Raw genomic sequence first — 13,218 nt, forward strand, 5'->3', positions numbered from 1 at the left:
CATCTGATCGGTTTCCGGAAGACTCTACGAGACCATGTGCAGCGGTAGAGGAGGTCAAAAAAAAAAAAAACAATCCGCCACGCGACACGTCCCAGTTTGTTGCTTGGTAACCACGGCAACAGCGGCGGGAATAATGGCTGACTGTTATTTTTTCTGAGAAGCGTAGAAGAACATTCAAAAGGTTATTTTCCGCTGAATTGAACACAGTAGTGTTTACACAGAACACAGTCGCTGCAGTCGACTGTCGGTGTCAGTGGTGGAAAGCAGCCACCTGCATTTAGTCGAGTACTGTACCTCAGTAAAGCGTCGAGGTACTTGTACTTTACCGGGGTGTTTCCGCCTCACCATGCTTTATACTTCTACTCCACTTCAGAGGGTAAGATTGTACCCTTGACTCCGCTCCATTTATTTAACAGCTGCTGTTCCTTTCTGCTTGTCAAGTTAAGATGTACATCAGAAACATATGACCGGCTTATACAATACCACACAAAACCTCCTTTTATAAAACCAGTGTGTAGTCATGTCTAGAGCTGAAACACTGCCAAATATTCTCTGATTCCAGCTCCTTAAATTAGAGGATTCCCTGTTTTTCATGATAAATGTAGAATGTTTCTTTCTGTATACTAAATAGTTTTTGCGTATTTGGACGTTTAATCAAAAAAAGAAAACGACATTTAAAGATACCGTGTTTGGCCTTGCAATGTTGATGGGCATTTCTTTTTCTTTTTTTTTTCTTGAGGATTCATGGACTAAACGATTAATCGGTAAAATAATTGGCAGATTAATCGATAAAGAAAATAATCTTATAAAATCAGTGTGTAGTTGTGTCTCTTCTATAAAGTGAGTAGGTCGCTGTGTCTCCTATTAAATCAGTGTGCGTCCATGTAGATATGAACTAGGCCCACCTCAAGCAGAACAGTGTATATATATATATAGTATTAACAATCTAATAATGATTTAATGAAAGTACATTTTGCCGATGATACTTTTACTTAAGTAGGAGTAGCAGTGACAGTATTTCTTCTCAACCACTGGCCGGTGCTGGTAAAGCAGTAACACAGCTTGTTAAAGGAAACGTACATTAACCTAAAATAGATGTTTAATTTTACATTAATGCCATTCTGCTATACTGGATACGTGCAGACTTTATATGGCGTATAGATATGGAACACCTTCCCTCGAAAAACTGTAGCACTAAGTGTTGATATTTGATTACCTGTCGGTGTATTTAGTGTTTAACTAGGCGGTTACAGCTGCTGTGTTGTTTAAGTGACAGTTACTATGCTGTACAAGCACACTCAACCACAATAGTAGGGAATGTTCTGCTCTTTCTCTCATTTTACAGTGTAAGTGCACAAGCCAGTTTATAAAAGTTACAGTCGTACATTTACAAAAGTTACAGTCATAAAGACGAGTAAAAGTCCCCCCTGTTTGGAGCCTATTGTGCAAGTATCTGAGCACTAGAGGGCTCTCCTTGTTAGATGATTTGTCAGATTAGTTTTACGCCAACCCGAACGAAATCCTGTGCAAACCATCACTTGTGTCAAGTATTTTGTTTCTCAGGATACTACTTAAATGCCAACAACTTTCAGTGGTGGAAGATGCATTCAGATCTTTTAGCTAAAAGTGGCAATACGTACCACAATTTAAATAAATATATTTCATCCAAAAAAAGAGTTAAAGTCCTGCAGTCACAATTTTACCCGAATAAAAGGGCACAAGTATTATCAGCCAAATGGACCTGAGGTATCAAAACTACTGTACTCATTATGCAAGAAAATAGCCCCTGTCAATGTTATATTAATAAACGCATATCATTTACCATGGAAGCAGCGTTTTAACGTTGTCGCTGCTTTAGGTGGAGCTCATTTTAACTGCCTAATTTACTTTTGTGTACTTTCAGCCATTACAAAGCATAATATTTAATCTGATGAACGTATGTTGTCTGAGTAAAATCTCAATCTGTCACCTAATGAGAAACTGTAGCTGTCGAAAACTTAGTAAAGGAGTTGCCCAGTAACACTCGTGTAAAATACAAGTACCACAGATAGATTGTAGTTGGGGACCTTACTTGGGTAAATATACGTAGTTACATTCCACCACAGGTTAATGTACTATTAATGACCTATGCTAAACTATCTGCGCTGCGCTAAACTATCTGTGTCAGCTTTTGCGATTCTTTTTCTTGCCGTGCGTGTTTTTTTTTTTTTTTACCAGAACTGGCGCTAACTTCTGACCTGATTAGTAGTTTACAGTTATAATATAATTGAAATTTACAGTTTGAATCATGACAACTTGTTATACGCAGAAAAGTGATTCTTGTTGACTGGGTTTAATCACATGCTGTTCCCTTTAGGGTTTGATGAATTAGCTAATTAGCAAATCAGGTCCCCGGACTCTCCTGCTGTTCAAACAACAGGGAGAACACTTCTGGGACAGAGAGACTACTGTTTCCCCTCTTTCAACACTGATGATCCCTATTTATAGCAACAAACCAACTTAGTAAACAGTATCAATGAAATCAGTGAACTGTCTAATGTGCTGTTTCAGTTTTTGCAAGCGACACAGTCCCAGCCTGAATGCAGCCATAAAACACGGACAGATAAATGCACGTTCGAGATTTACAACCACCATAGACACATTCAGTTCAGTGTATACTCAGTGTTAAATTTTGCATAATTAGCCTACAAGATCCTATTGTTGATGTAGTTGATAACCTTTCGGCGTTAATTTGGGGAAATTTCTGCGTTGTAAACGTGCGTTTTTGTCTTGGTTTAGCACCTTTTAAACTGTCCTCACCCCTCATGCTTGGTATCCTTTTATTCAGCACAGCTGAGCGATATGTCTGACTTGTCATTTTGTCCATTTAACAAAGTCTAAACCCATTACGAGCTCTAACTGTAGTGAAAACACTCAACATATTGTTAAAGAAAGAGCTGAAGGTTGTTGAAACTACTGTTTCCCTATTTATACACACAAATGCAGCAGAAATATGTAAGAAATAAAACTGTATTTCAGTCTGTTTCAGTGTAAAATGACTTAATCCCAACTTGCTTTTATGCATTTTTATATATGCCATTGTAAATCAATGAAAATATTAGCAATGCAAAGTTTCTTTCAAAAAAGATTATGGTCTACAGATATACTGTAAAAGAATTATTGCGTGGAAGCCCCACATCAACACTGACAACTGTTTGACCTTTATTCTTCCTCTTTTGTAGTTGGAACGCAAAAAAAACGGATCCGGTATTTCGATGCCAGCAACTACATCCTCCAGTTAGATCAATGTTGGAGCTTGTGTAGACTGTGAATGGATTTGTTTATCGCTCCGGTCGTCCCCGAGCCTCTTCCTCTTGCCTATAGATTCCTCGTGCTGTCACAGGACTGCTCTGGGGCGACGACACGATGCAGAACCAGCAACACGGATCTGTGAGTGTGTAACTTAGCCATGACCATGTTATGTCAGTATGGCACCATTTCACCGAGGAATTTCCAACGTTAAGATGGTAGATGGAGCTTCACTCATGTGACTCTGTTCCTCCCTAACAAAGCTTTTAAACAGCTTTTCTCCTACATGCCTCAGCCAGACTGGGTGACATACAGTGACCTGCAAAGGCCAAGTGTCAGTTCAGGCATTTTCCTGAATTTTCTGTTTTTAAAACTTCCACTTGCGCCAAAACTAGCACCCATATTGACTTTTACTGCATTTCTTTACGCCTGAACCTTTCAGTTTGTGTCCCCCCTCACTGTGAAACTGCCAGCTTGGGCCTGCTGTTGCCATTTGAGTACTTACAATAAGCTTTTTACAATGGAAGATCAGCAAAGCAAATTGTGAAGGGAAAATGTACAGGTCTGATATAGATTATTTTCATGTTCTTACCTCACATTAAAAGCACTACTTGCCCTTCTGAGGAATGGGAAACTTCTGCCATCTTTGGGCCAATAAAAGCAATTTATTCCTGCCTGGATAAACTCAAACACACGCGGTGGTCAAGCCATTAACAGGGCTGCCTTTTAGACCCTGGAACATTTACATTTCCAGATGCTTTTTAAAGCTCCAGATTAGTTGATAAATACTGTTTTACTTTCTTTTTTTCCCTTTTTTTTTTACTGTTATCTAATTTTCTTATCTGTCTAATTGATTGCAGTGAGGAAACACCTGAAACTTTGTGTACCCCGAGTTTTACATACCGTACCCTTATTTCCTCTTCAGGGGGATTTCCTTCTCATGCACACTGACGTATAAATATTGAAATACGACACTTGTATAATTGGTCATTGTCTACATCCAGCTCTCTAAATGGTTGCATTAAGATGGCCTGACTTGGGAAAGCTCAGCCCCTTTGGAAAAAAAAACCATCTGAGAGTACAAATCAGGATGTGGACATCATATCTACTCTGCAATTGACACGTGCAAACTTCAAAGCATTATGCTGATATTCATACAATTTGAAAACAAATCCCACTCTGATCCATAAACAAGTCCAAAATGCTACTGATTGTAATATTTAAATCATTATTTCAGCACTTTTATTGTATTCATTTCATCCAGAAAGGATGAAACAGTAAAGGGAAGCCACATTTGATTATTTGTTTGATGACATCCGGTCTTTTATTTGCTTACTTATTCCATGCATACATTTTTTTTCCCTTTTTAAATAAAATAAAAAACAAAGCAACAGGACAATATTAATTTTCCTCCAGAGACTTTCTACTTCTCATCAACAGGATAAATACAATCGGGGGAAACTGGTCTTTGCAGAGGAAATGTTTTTGTTTATGGCGAAATCAGAGGGTTTGGCAGCACGCTGGCTTTCCAGTGAAGAAATGTTTACTGACATTTTTAACAGTCTTTTACAGCCTTTCGGATGTTGAGCAACTGCAGAAAACAATACACCAGAGGGGATGTGCAAACCTCCCCAAACGCTATCTGTACGGGACGCAATACAAGTGTGGCACCATAGGTTTCCCACCTTCTTCAGATTTGTCTTGTCAAGGTCAAGTAAATTTTTGGGTGAAGTGGGCTGTACTCACTGTTAGAGTAGTTAGAACAAAGTTCACACTCCATACATTTGAGCACACTGAACACAATACTAACACAGCTTCCTCCAGTTTTTTTACCTTGAATAGAAACAATGGAAATTTAAGAGGTTTTTTTTTTTTTTTTTGGCGTGCTTGTTTTTTGGCATTACTGTCTTTTATTACTTATTTTTGACAACAACAGGAAGGGCAGCGGAGAGGGAGAGAGAGGGGATGAGATGCAGCTAATGGCCGGATTTGAAGCCGGGCCACTGCGGAAAAGACCTTAGCCCTGACAAACGTTACACAGTTCACCAGGAGAGCTACCGGTTCACCCCGCATCGAGAGTTTGTTGGGCACAAAATCGTATTTAGTTCATAAGCGGTCAAGATTGTGAAATCACTTAACCAACCCATAATTTTGACATTTTCTGTATAGTCATTCTGTTCATTTGGTCAATTTGTGTAGCGCTTATGTGACTCTTACCTGTGTAGCCTAAGGAAACTCCTTATTTTCAGTAGACCTGTGCCTCAGTGTGTTAAAGTTCAGGTAAAATAAGTACATGTACAGTAAGTAAACATATTTTAAAAAGTACGTATATACAGTATATGGGGCTCCAACTAACAAACATTTTCATTATTGATTATTTATTATTAGGATTGTTTTTTGGCTTGGTAAGTTTTCCATTCTTCAATAACAACTGTCCATCACAGTCTCCCAGGGCCCAAGGGGACATCTTTAAATTGCCTTTTTTGTCCCAGCAGCAGTCCAAAACCCAAAGCTATTCAGTTTGCAATGATTTAAAAACAGAGGAAAGCTGCCAAGTCTCACATTTGAGACCCTGAAGTCAGAAAATGCTTGCAATGTTTTCTTGATCAATGACTTAAATAAGTAATCAGTCATCAAAATGGTTGGCATTCAGTTCTATGTCAGTCGAATGACTAAGTAATCGAATAATCATTTCAGCACTGTATATCAATTAACTGCAGCCAGATAATATCACATCTGTTTTTAAGGCATTTCCACACAGGCTACTTGTTAATTTTGCCTGGGATGAAATCTTTTCCTACTTTCTTACTCATTTTCAGTAAAGCTAAATGACTCCCTGTATTACGTATTCTGTCACTGTTTACTGTGATGAGTAAATCTTGTGACTTCAGTTTTCCCTTCGATAATGAGTGAGGAAAAATTGTGAGCTCGCTTTGTCAGACTATGCCTAATTGCACAATTCATACACTGTTGCATAACTGTCCTCCCAGGCCTGGGACAGAAGGGCTAAGCAAGGTCACTGTGAAAAATTTAAATCACAATCAACACGTCATATGTCTTCAAAATAGGTTGTTATGGGGATCATCAAGATTTATCTGACTTTGAAACGCGGTGCCTCCTTGAATTCTTAAATTAACTCTTTGTTGCTGCGAGCAAGAACAATAAGTCGCTGTCTCCTGTTGCAAAACACATTAGTTGAATGGTGGGAAATGAACCCCGCCCAGGTGGACAAAGGAATTCTATGGTCAGTCCATCACTTAACCACTGTTGGGTAAATAAACTACAATGTGTGACCATTAGAAAACATACAATACATACAACGACAAAGAAACACCTTGATTGTACTTAAGTGTAGAGTATGTTATGTTTAAGTTACAGTATAGTTAAAGTATAGGACATTGGATCCAACCTCTCAGCTTTTTCTCTTATGGCTCCTTTCGATTACTCATATTACTTAACAGTTATTTTGTCTGCTGCTGCCAATAATGGAAGTAAAACTACAGATACAATAATGTGAAATAATCCAATACAAGTAAATCTCCTCTGTACAAATTTTTCCATCCAAATGTAGGAGATTTCCAGAAAATCAGGAAAAGACAATGCAAGTTAAAGTGCAATTCACTCCACTACCACTATGTGAATATTGGGAATTGGGCGCATCGAGGTAAATGGTTGTTGGTGCCAATTCTCCAGTTGGTGCCATTAAACCATTACAGGAGAACAAGTTTGTTTAACGTATTAATCCGAGGAACGTTACAGCCTCCTCCTCGCTCCACACAGATCTGATTTTTTCATCTGACACAGTTTTTAGCTTTTCAATGCAGTGGAAGCCGCAGTGGACATTTAAGTCACATGCGTCACGTACGTCATGATTTATTCAATAAGTCTGTTTCCATTGACCTTTGTTTCAATTTGTTTTTGTTTATGCACCAACTTTTCCACCTCAGCCGAGCTTAAAAACTTCTTTAAATGAAAATGCGCATAAAAAGTCTACAAAAGACATCGATGTAAACATCGAAACATGACAGCAGGCCCAAACTAGACACTATTGTTTTGTATGAGGTCACAAGCCAAAAAGGCTGGCAACCACTAATTTAATGTTTAACAACGTATTGTATTTTATAAGAGTACGATATGCTATTTTAAATGTAAGATCTTGATCTGAAAACTAACATAAATTTAGATGTCAGGTAAATGTAAAGGAGTAAAGGGAACAATATTTCACTCTGAAGCGTGCCAGAGTCATTTAATAAAATATCAGAAAAATGGAAGTTTGGTAAAAGGACCTCAAAATTGTGCCTATGTACAGTACCTGGGTAGATGTTCTGTATTTAACTACTTTCCAGACTGCAGTATGGTTAAAGTATCGGACGAATCTTTCAGCTTTCCTTCGACCCACACATTTTTTATTTCTCACATGACCTAACATTTCTTTTGTCTGCTACGACACGGCGAGTTCTTTTGGTCACTGTGATCTTCTCCAAGGAGAACAAGGAATGAATTAACCCAGGAATAAATTCACTGTGGTGTACTCCTCCCATAGCATTTAATGGCTCCGTTTGCATTAATCACCTCCAGTGAATAGCCCTGCCACTCCTCACAACTCTCTACTCCCACAGCTATGCCTGTATATCAGTCTCTGGCCTTACAATGACTGTCTCAGCCTCGAAAGTAACGTGACTCAATGTCTGGTACCAGGCTCCACCGTTGTGCAGCCCTGCAGGGTTGAGGACACTGCTTACCATGTCAAGCAGTATTTACAGAACACGTTAATGTTGTTTCTGTTGTGTTGATATAAGGAGAGAGCTGCAGATAGGGAGGACAGATGATGGAATGCGACTGGTAGATGTTGTGGTTCCTTTTCACATTTTCTTTCCACCTTAGTAGACTGTTGCTGAAAAGTAAAAATACTGCTCCTCCAAAATTTTATGATTAAGAAAAGCTGCCTACATTTTTGCTTGATTACCATGCAGTTTGGAGATCGCCTGGTCTAAACACAGGGTTGGAAGGCTTCTCTTTAACAGAGCTGGTATAATTTTCCCAACCATAAAAAACACAAGTTAAAACTGCAGCATATAAAGCTGATTTAGCTCTTGGAGTTGTAGGACTAAACTGCAGTTTAAGTATTCACATATCACTTTCATTGTGCAATACCTTCATATTCAGGATGTTTCCTTTTAAGAACTAGGAGCAAGGAACATTTTAGATTATACCAAAAAAATCTGAACTCCAGGTCCACTTGCCAGCTTTTTTTGCTGGTTTCTATGCTATCCTGAGACTGCGAGATGTGATTAAAAAACACAGAAAACGCTAGCAAGTGGACCTTGAGCAAAGATTCCTCTGGCAAACTAGTGTTTTCAAGGTCAACATTAAACTATCAAGAATGACAGAATTTTAGAGTTTTTAACCCAATGGCTGTAGAAGTTTCTTAAGACGTAGCATTGTCATTGTGAGTATGTTAGCACTCAGCTCAAAGCATCTCTGTGCCTTAGTAAAACCTCACAGGACTGCGAACGTGGCTGTAGACGCTTAATCTTCTTATTAGTAACTGTCTCACTCCAAACACACCTGTTCATCCATGTGGCCTTGTTGATACACAAAGATATAACCTCAGATAGCTTTGAGAGCGAGGGTGTCGACAGTATTTGTTTGCACAGTGCTGCAGATGAATACAGTGCGATAAATTATGATTGGAAGGCCAGTCTGAAAGACATGAATCATTGTTTGCATACTCTGTGTGTTACCTGGCATCCTATTTACCAGGCAAAAGGTGTTTACATTTGGCCTCGCCAAAGTTCACAGTGAATGCACCCATCAAATCATGTGTGACCATGTCAGCCGTCAAATTACACTCTGTGTTAACTGGAGAACTACTTTCTGTTCACCAAGTCAAAAAAGGACTGGAGTTAGTGAGTTACTGACCATCAGCTGAACTCTTATTATAATTGTTCTGTGTGTGAAGATGGTAACCTTGAATTGCTCCTAAACACAATGTGAAGTAAAGCCCAAATGGGTTAGCACATAACCCATTTTGCGCTTTCACCACGGACGACTCCGAAAAGCTGACTGTGCAGAATGTATGAAACAATCAATGAGTACTTTCTTTTCCAAACTCTTGAATGGGCATTTGTTTCCAAATAAATGCGCTTGCTGTTGAGTCCCATTTGCACTTTAGCCGTGTCTTCAAAGTACAAACCAAAAGCTATTGGTGCAGTTTTTTTGGTGCCGGACAAAATGTGTCGGAACACAATGAATGATTTGTGAGTAGTTTTAAGAACTTGTCCAAAATTATTGACACTCTGGATAGTAATCTTGTTGTCGTGGTAAGTCTGAATACTTGCTTTATTCTCAACTTGAACCCTTTTTACGATGCTATACATACAGATATTCACATAAAGAAACAATCTCTAGTCAACTTTGTGTAGGCCTTCAAAGCTGGGTGTCTTCAGCTTCCAAGAAGTCCCCCAAAAAAAAAAAAAAAAAAAAGCAAAACCAGAAAAATAATATGTATATATCAGCGTCGCTCTGCTGATCTAACATAAAAAGAGACCATTACAAAGGTTGAACTGTTTTACCCCTCTTCACCCTCCCTCCCTTTCTTTTGGCAGAAACAATGTTGCTGCATTACTTGACTGTTATCCTTGCCCCCTGATGATTTTCTTTAGCATTTTTTACTTCTCTTGTTTGAACAGATGCCGCCCCCCTCCTGTAGCCCCCATCCTCTGGGATTGCCGTAAGGCTTAGTACAATGAGGTAACACTCAATTACATTAATGTTAAGAGTCCAGCCCAGTCAGTTCCTTCCACTAAGCAACATCAAACGACATGATGTATATCACTTCCAGACAAAAAAAAAAAAAAAAATGTACTCTTTTGTCCTACTTTATTTATGAATGCATTATGAAAGAGACAGCTGAATGACCGTGCTCACCTTTCAGTCTGTCCATCGCTGCTCCTACACCATTTTATAGCAGGATGAATCCTAGCTTATTGGCCACCAACCAAACCTTAAATAAACCCCAGTCGATGAGAAACAGACCCCTCGTGAGACAGGATACCTCTCCTGAGACTTATTCTTTTCAACAACGAATCTGAGTCGACTCAGATTCATTGTAGGAAAGAGTTGCAACCACTTGGATGAATCTGTGAATGACTGGTTGAGCTGGGGAGTGGAGACGGATTTAGCCAGCCTTCTCATCTCATTAGGTAACCTGGTATCTGAACTGGCATCTCGTCCACTAGAATTCTGGGTAAAAGCCTGCTCTTGGGATAAGCAGCCGATGTTGTCTGTAAATAAGGATGGCGGCGGCTCAACACTCCCAGTGTCCTGTTTCAGCCTTACACTGGTTAGATGCTTTGAGTGCCACAGACTCCGAAAGGCATCGTAGAATCCCAGAGAAATGTCACCTTTGACCTTTGCTGACTTTAAATAGCTAATGAGAATGAATATTCCACTAATATTCCCATTTACATGCAGCCGTGCATACTCTGATTAATGTAAAATGCCCCCACGAGATACATCCTACAGCTATGCCTTTTCTAACAATATTGCCCTGTGGAGTTATTGAAAAGGTTGGCGTTGCAACGTCTGTGAATATCCAAAAAGCTGTTGATAACCAAGTCTTTCATAATGTTTAAAAATAGGTTTGTTTCACCTTCCATCCAGAAATGTGGGCTTTTCTTTTGGACATGCGTCTCTACCACGGCTTCGCAAACTGTTGGTTCGTATACAACGCACAAAGCTGACTGTAACCAGGCACGAGTCGGTGCGTCACAAACTGATATAAAACCCCCGGTTGAGACGCATATTACGAATGCGCTTGTATACACGTCCAAAGAATGCTCCTAACCCCCGAAAAATATCGGCATATCCCCCACGTCTTAATGAGAAAATGCTAAATTCGGAACAAGGACGAATTCGGAATTTACACAATCTTTACCGCCACTGAAATATTACGGATTACAACACGCGTTTGCCAATGAGGAACTGTTTTCACCTACGCAGTATGAAATGTACGGTCAGAGTAATGTACTAGCTTCTTAGTCAGTTCAAGAACTACTTAATTCACAGTTGTATTTGACTCGATTGCAGCACACGGACAGATTATGAGACACTGGGGTCTGTGTACACGGACCTATATGTCCATGTTGCTGCAACGTCCTGTTAATAGAATTGTATGAGTTTAGCATGCAAGCGCACAGTTTTGTGCAAGTTTTGGCACCACTGGTCAAATTATTATTATTTTTTTTTATTTTTGAAGTGAAAAGAAGTAAATACACACCCTCCACAAACGACTGACTCAATAGGGTGCCCAAACTTTTGCACATGCCACAAATACAGTTTCATTTTTTGCAAATTTTTGATGTTCATGAAATTAAAAAAACTGATGGTGCATGTGTATATACTTGGCAACCATTGGTTTCTCAAAAAGATAATTAACAAAGAATGTTTGAAGGCACTTACCCCAGTTCCGAAGGTATCTCCTTCCCAGCGGGTTTCTATCCAGGTAGCCGGTGGGCTGCCATCTTCTTCTTCTTTTATGATTCAGAAACAGTAGCACAACACAGAAAGTTCAAAATCTTTTTTTATTTTATTTTTTATATCATCTAGGGGCTCGAATATGTTTTCATCCAGGTCATCAGGAGAATCTTTGGGAATTCTAGAGATACCTTTAGAGCAACAGTAAGTGTTTTTAAATGACCCCCACGGTTTTTCAAACGTCTCCACTTCGTTATCTTTCAGACAAAACTGTGACTCTAAGCGTATGATAATGCACGACGGGACAAACGGTGCAGTAACATTTGAGGAAATGCTATTTCTGTCCGTTTTCTGCAGGGGTTGCATGTACCTCTTTTCATTCAGAAATCAACAAAATATATGATTTGGCCAGATGTGACCAAACTTTTGCGTAGGGCTGTATGTGTAAGTCCACTGAAATGCCTTTTTTTTGGCCTGAACTAATATATTTTAGTGTAAAATCTACTCCACAAAGGTCAGTATCAAGTGTTTTTGTGCGGGTCTCTTAGGTCCTGAACCTTTTTCTCAAGGTTAAAATCAATTTTGTGCCGTTGAAGGCTAAACTGTGGCGATTCCCCTCGATGGAGAGGACTTCTGATACTGTTGTGCTCATATGATTTATGTCTGTCAATATTTAGCGGTCGTTTGCCTCGTGGTGGCCATGAAGCAGATAAATCGTCCAGATTTTTCTGCCGTTCCACTGGAAAGTCAAACGGGCTCCGCAGCGGCGGACGAACATCCACCTAGTGTGTGTGTGTGTGTGTGTGTGTGCGAACAAAACATCAGGCCGTGCGTTTCCCCCTTTATAGGAGCTCCGCCCCGAAATCAGTCGATCAAATTCAACATCACACTCGCCGGGCCCGGACCAATCAGCGCAGGGGTAGGGTGGTCCTCGGCGGTGGTCCGGGAGGGCGGCAGCCAACCAGAGCGGCCGCCGGTCGGACAAAGCGGTCACGTCAACCATCGTTGGTTGTTTGAATGGCTCATTATTCATGTCCACGCTGGGCTTATTTAAGGATCCGCGATGAGGCGAGATAGCGGACTCCCTATATAAGGTCACGGATCTCGGCTGCGTGTGCGTTTCCTATGTGAGCGGATCACATGACGAGATGGCAGGGTTTTAATGTCAAAAGTGAACATTTTTAAAACCATATTCTCCCCCCCCCCGATCCTGTGGATCAACACACTCCTCATAAACCCATCAAAAAGTCGCCGTGTGGACGACACCACCACCGCCGCCGGCGCGTCCGTGTGGACGAGCAGGCTGCTGCAAATTCATTCAATAATCGAAGGCGAAGCGTCGGCGTGAAAAGTTATCAAACGACACCAAAAAAAGGCCGAAGCACACTGTGCACAAACGCCTCGCATAAAGGAGGAATAAGCGGGAAGAAAAACTAAAATAGTTCTGCTTTT

The sequence above is a fragment of the Xiphias gladius genome, chromosome 19, assembly GCF_016859285.1.
Source record: "Xiphias gladius isolate SHS-SW01 ecotype Sanya breed wild chromosome 19, ASM1685928v1, whole genome shotgun sequence".
Taxonomy (NCBI): domain Eukaryota; kingdom Metazoa; phylum Chordata; class Actinopteri; order Istiophoriformes; family Xiphiidae; genus Xiphias; species Xiphias gladius.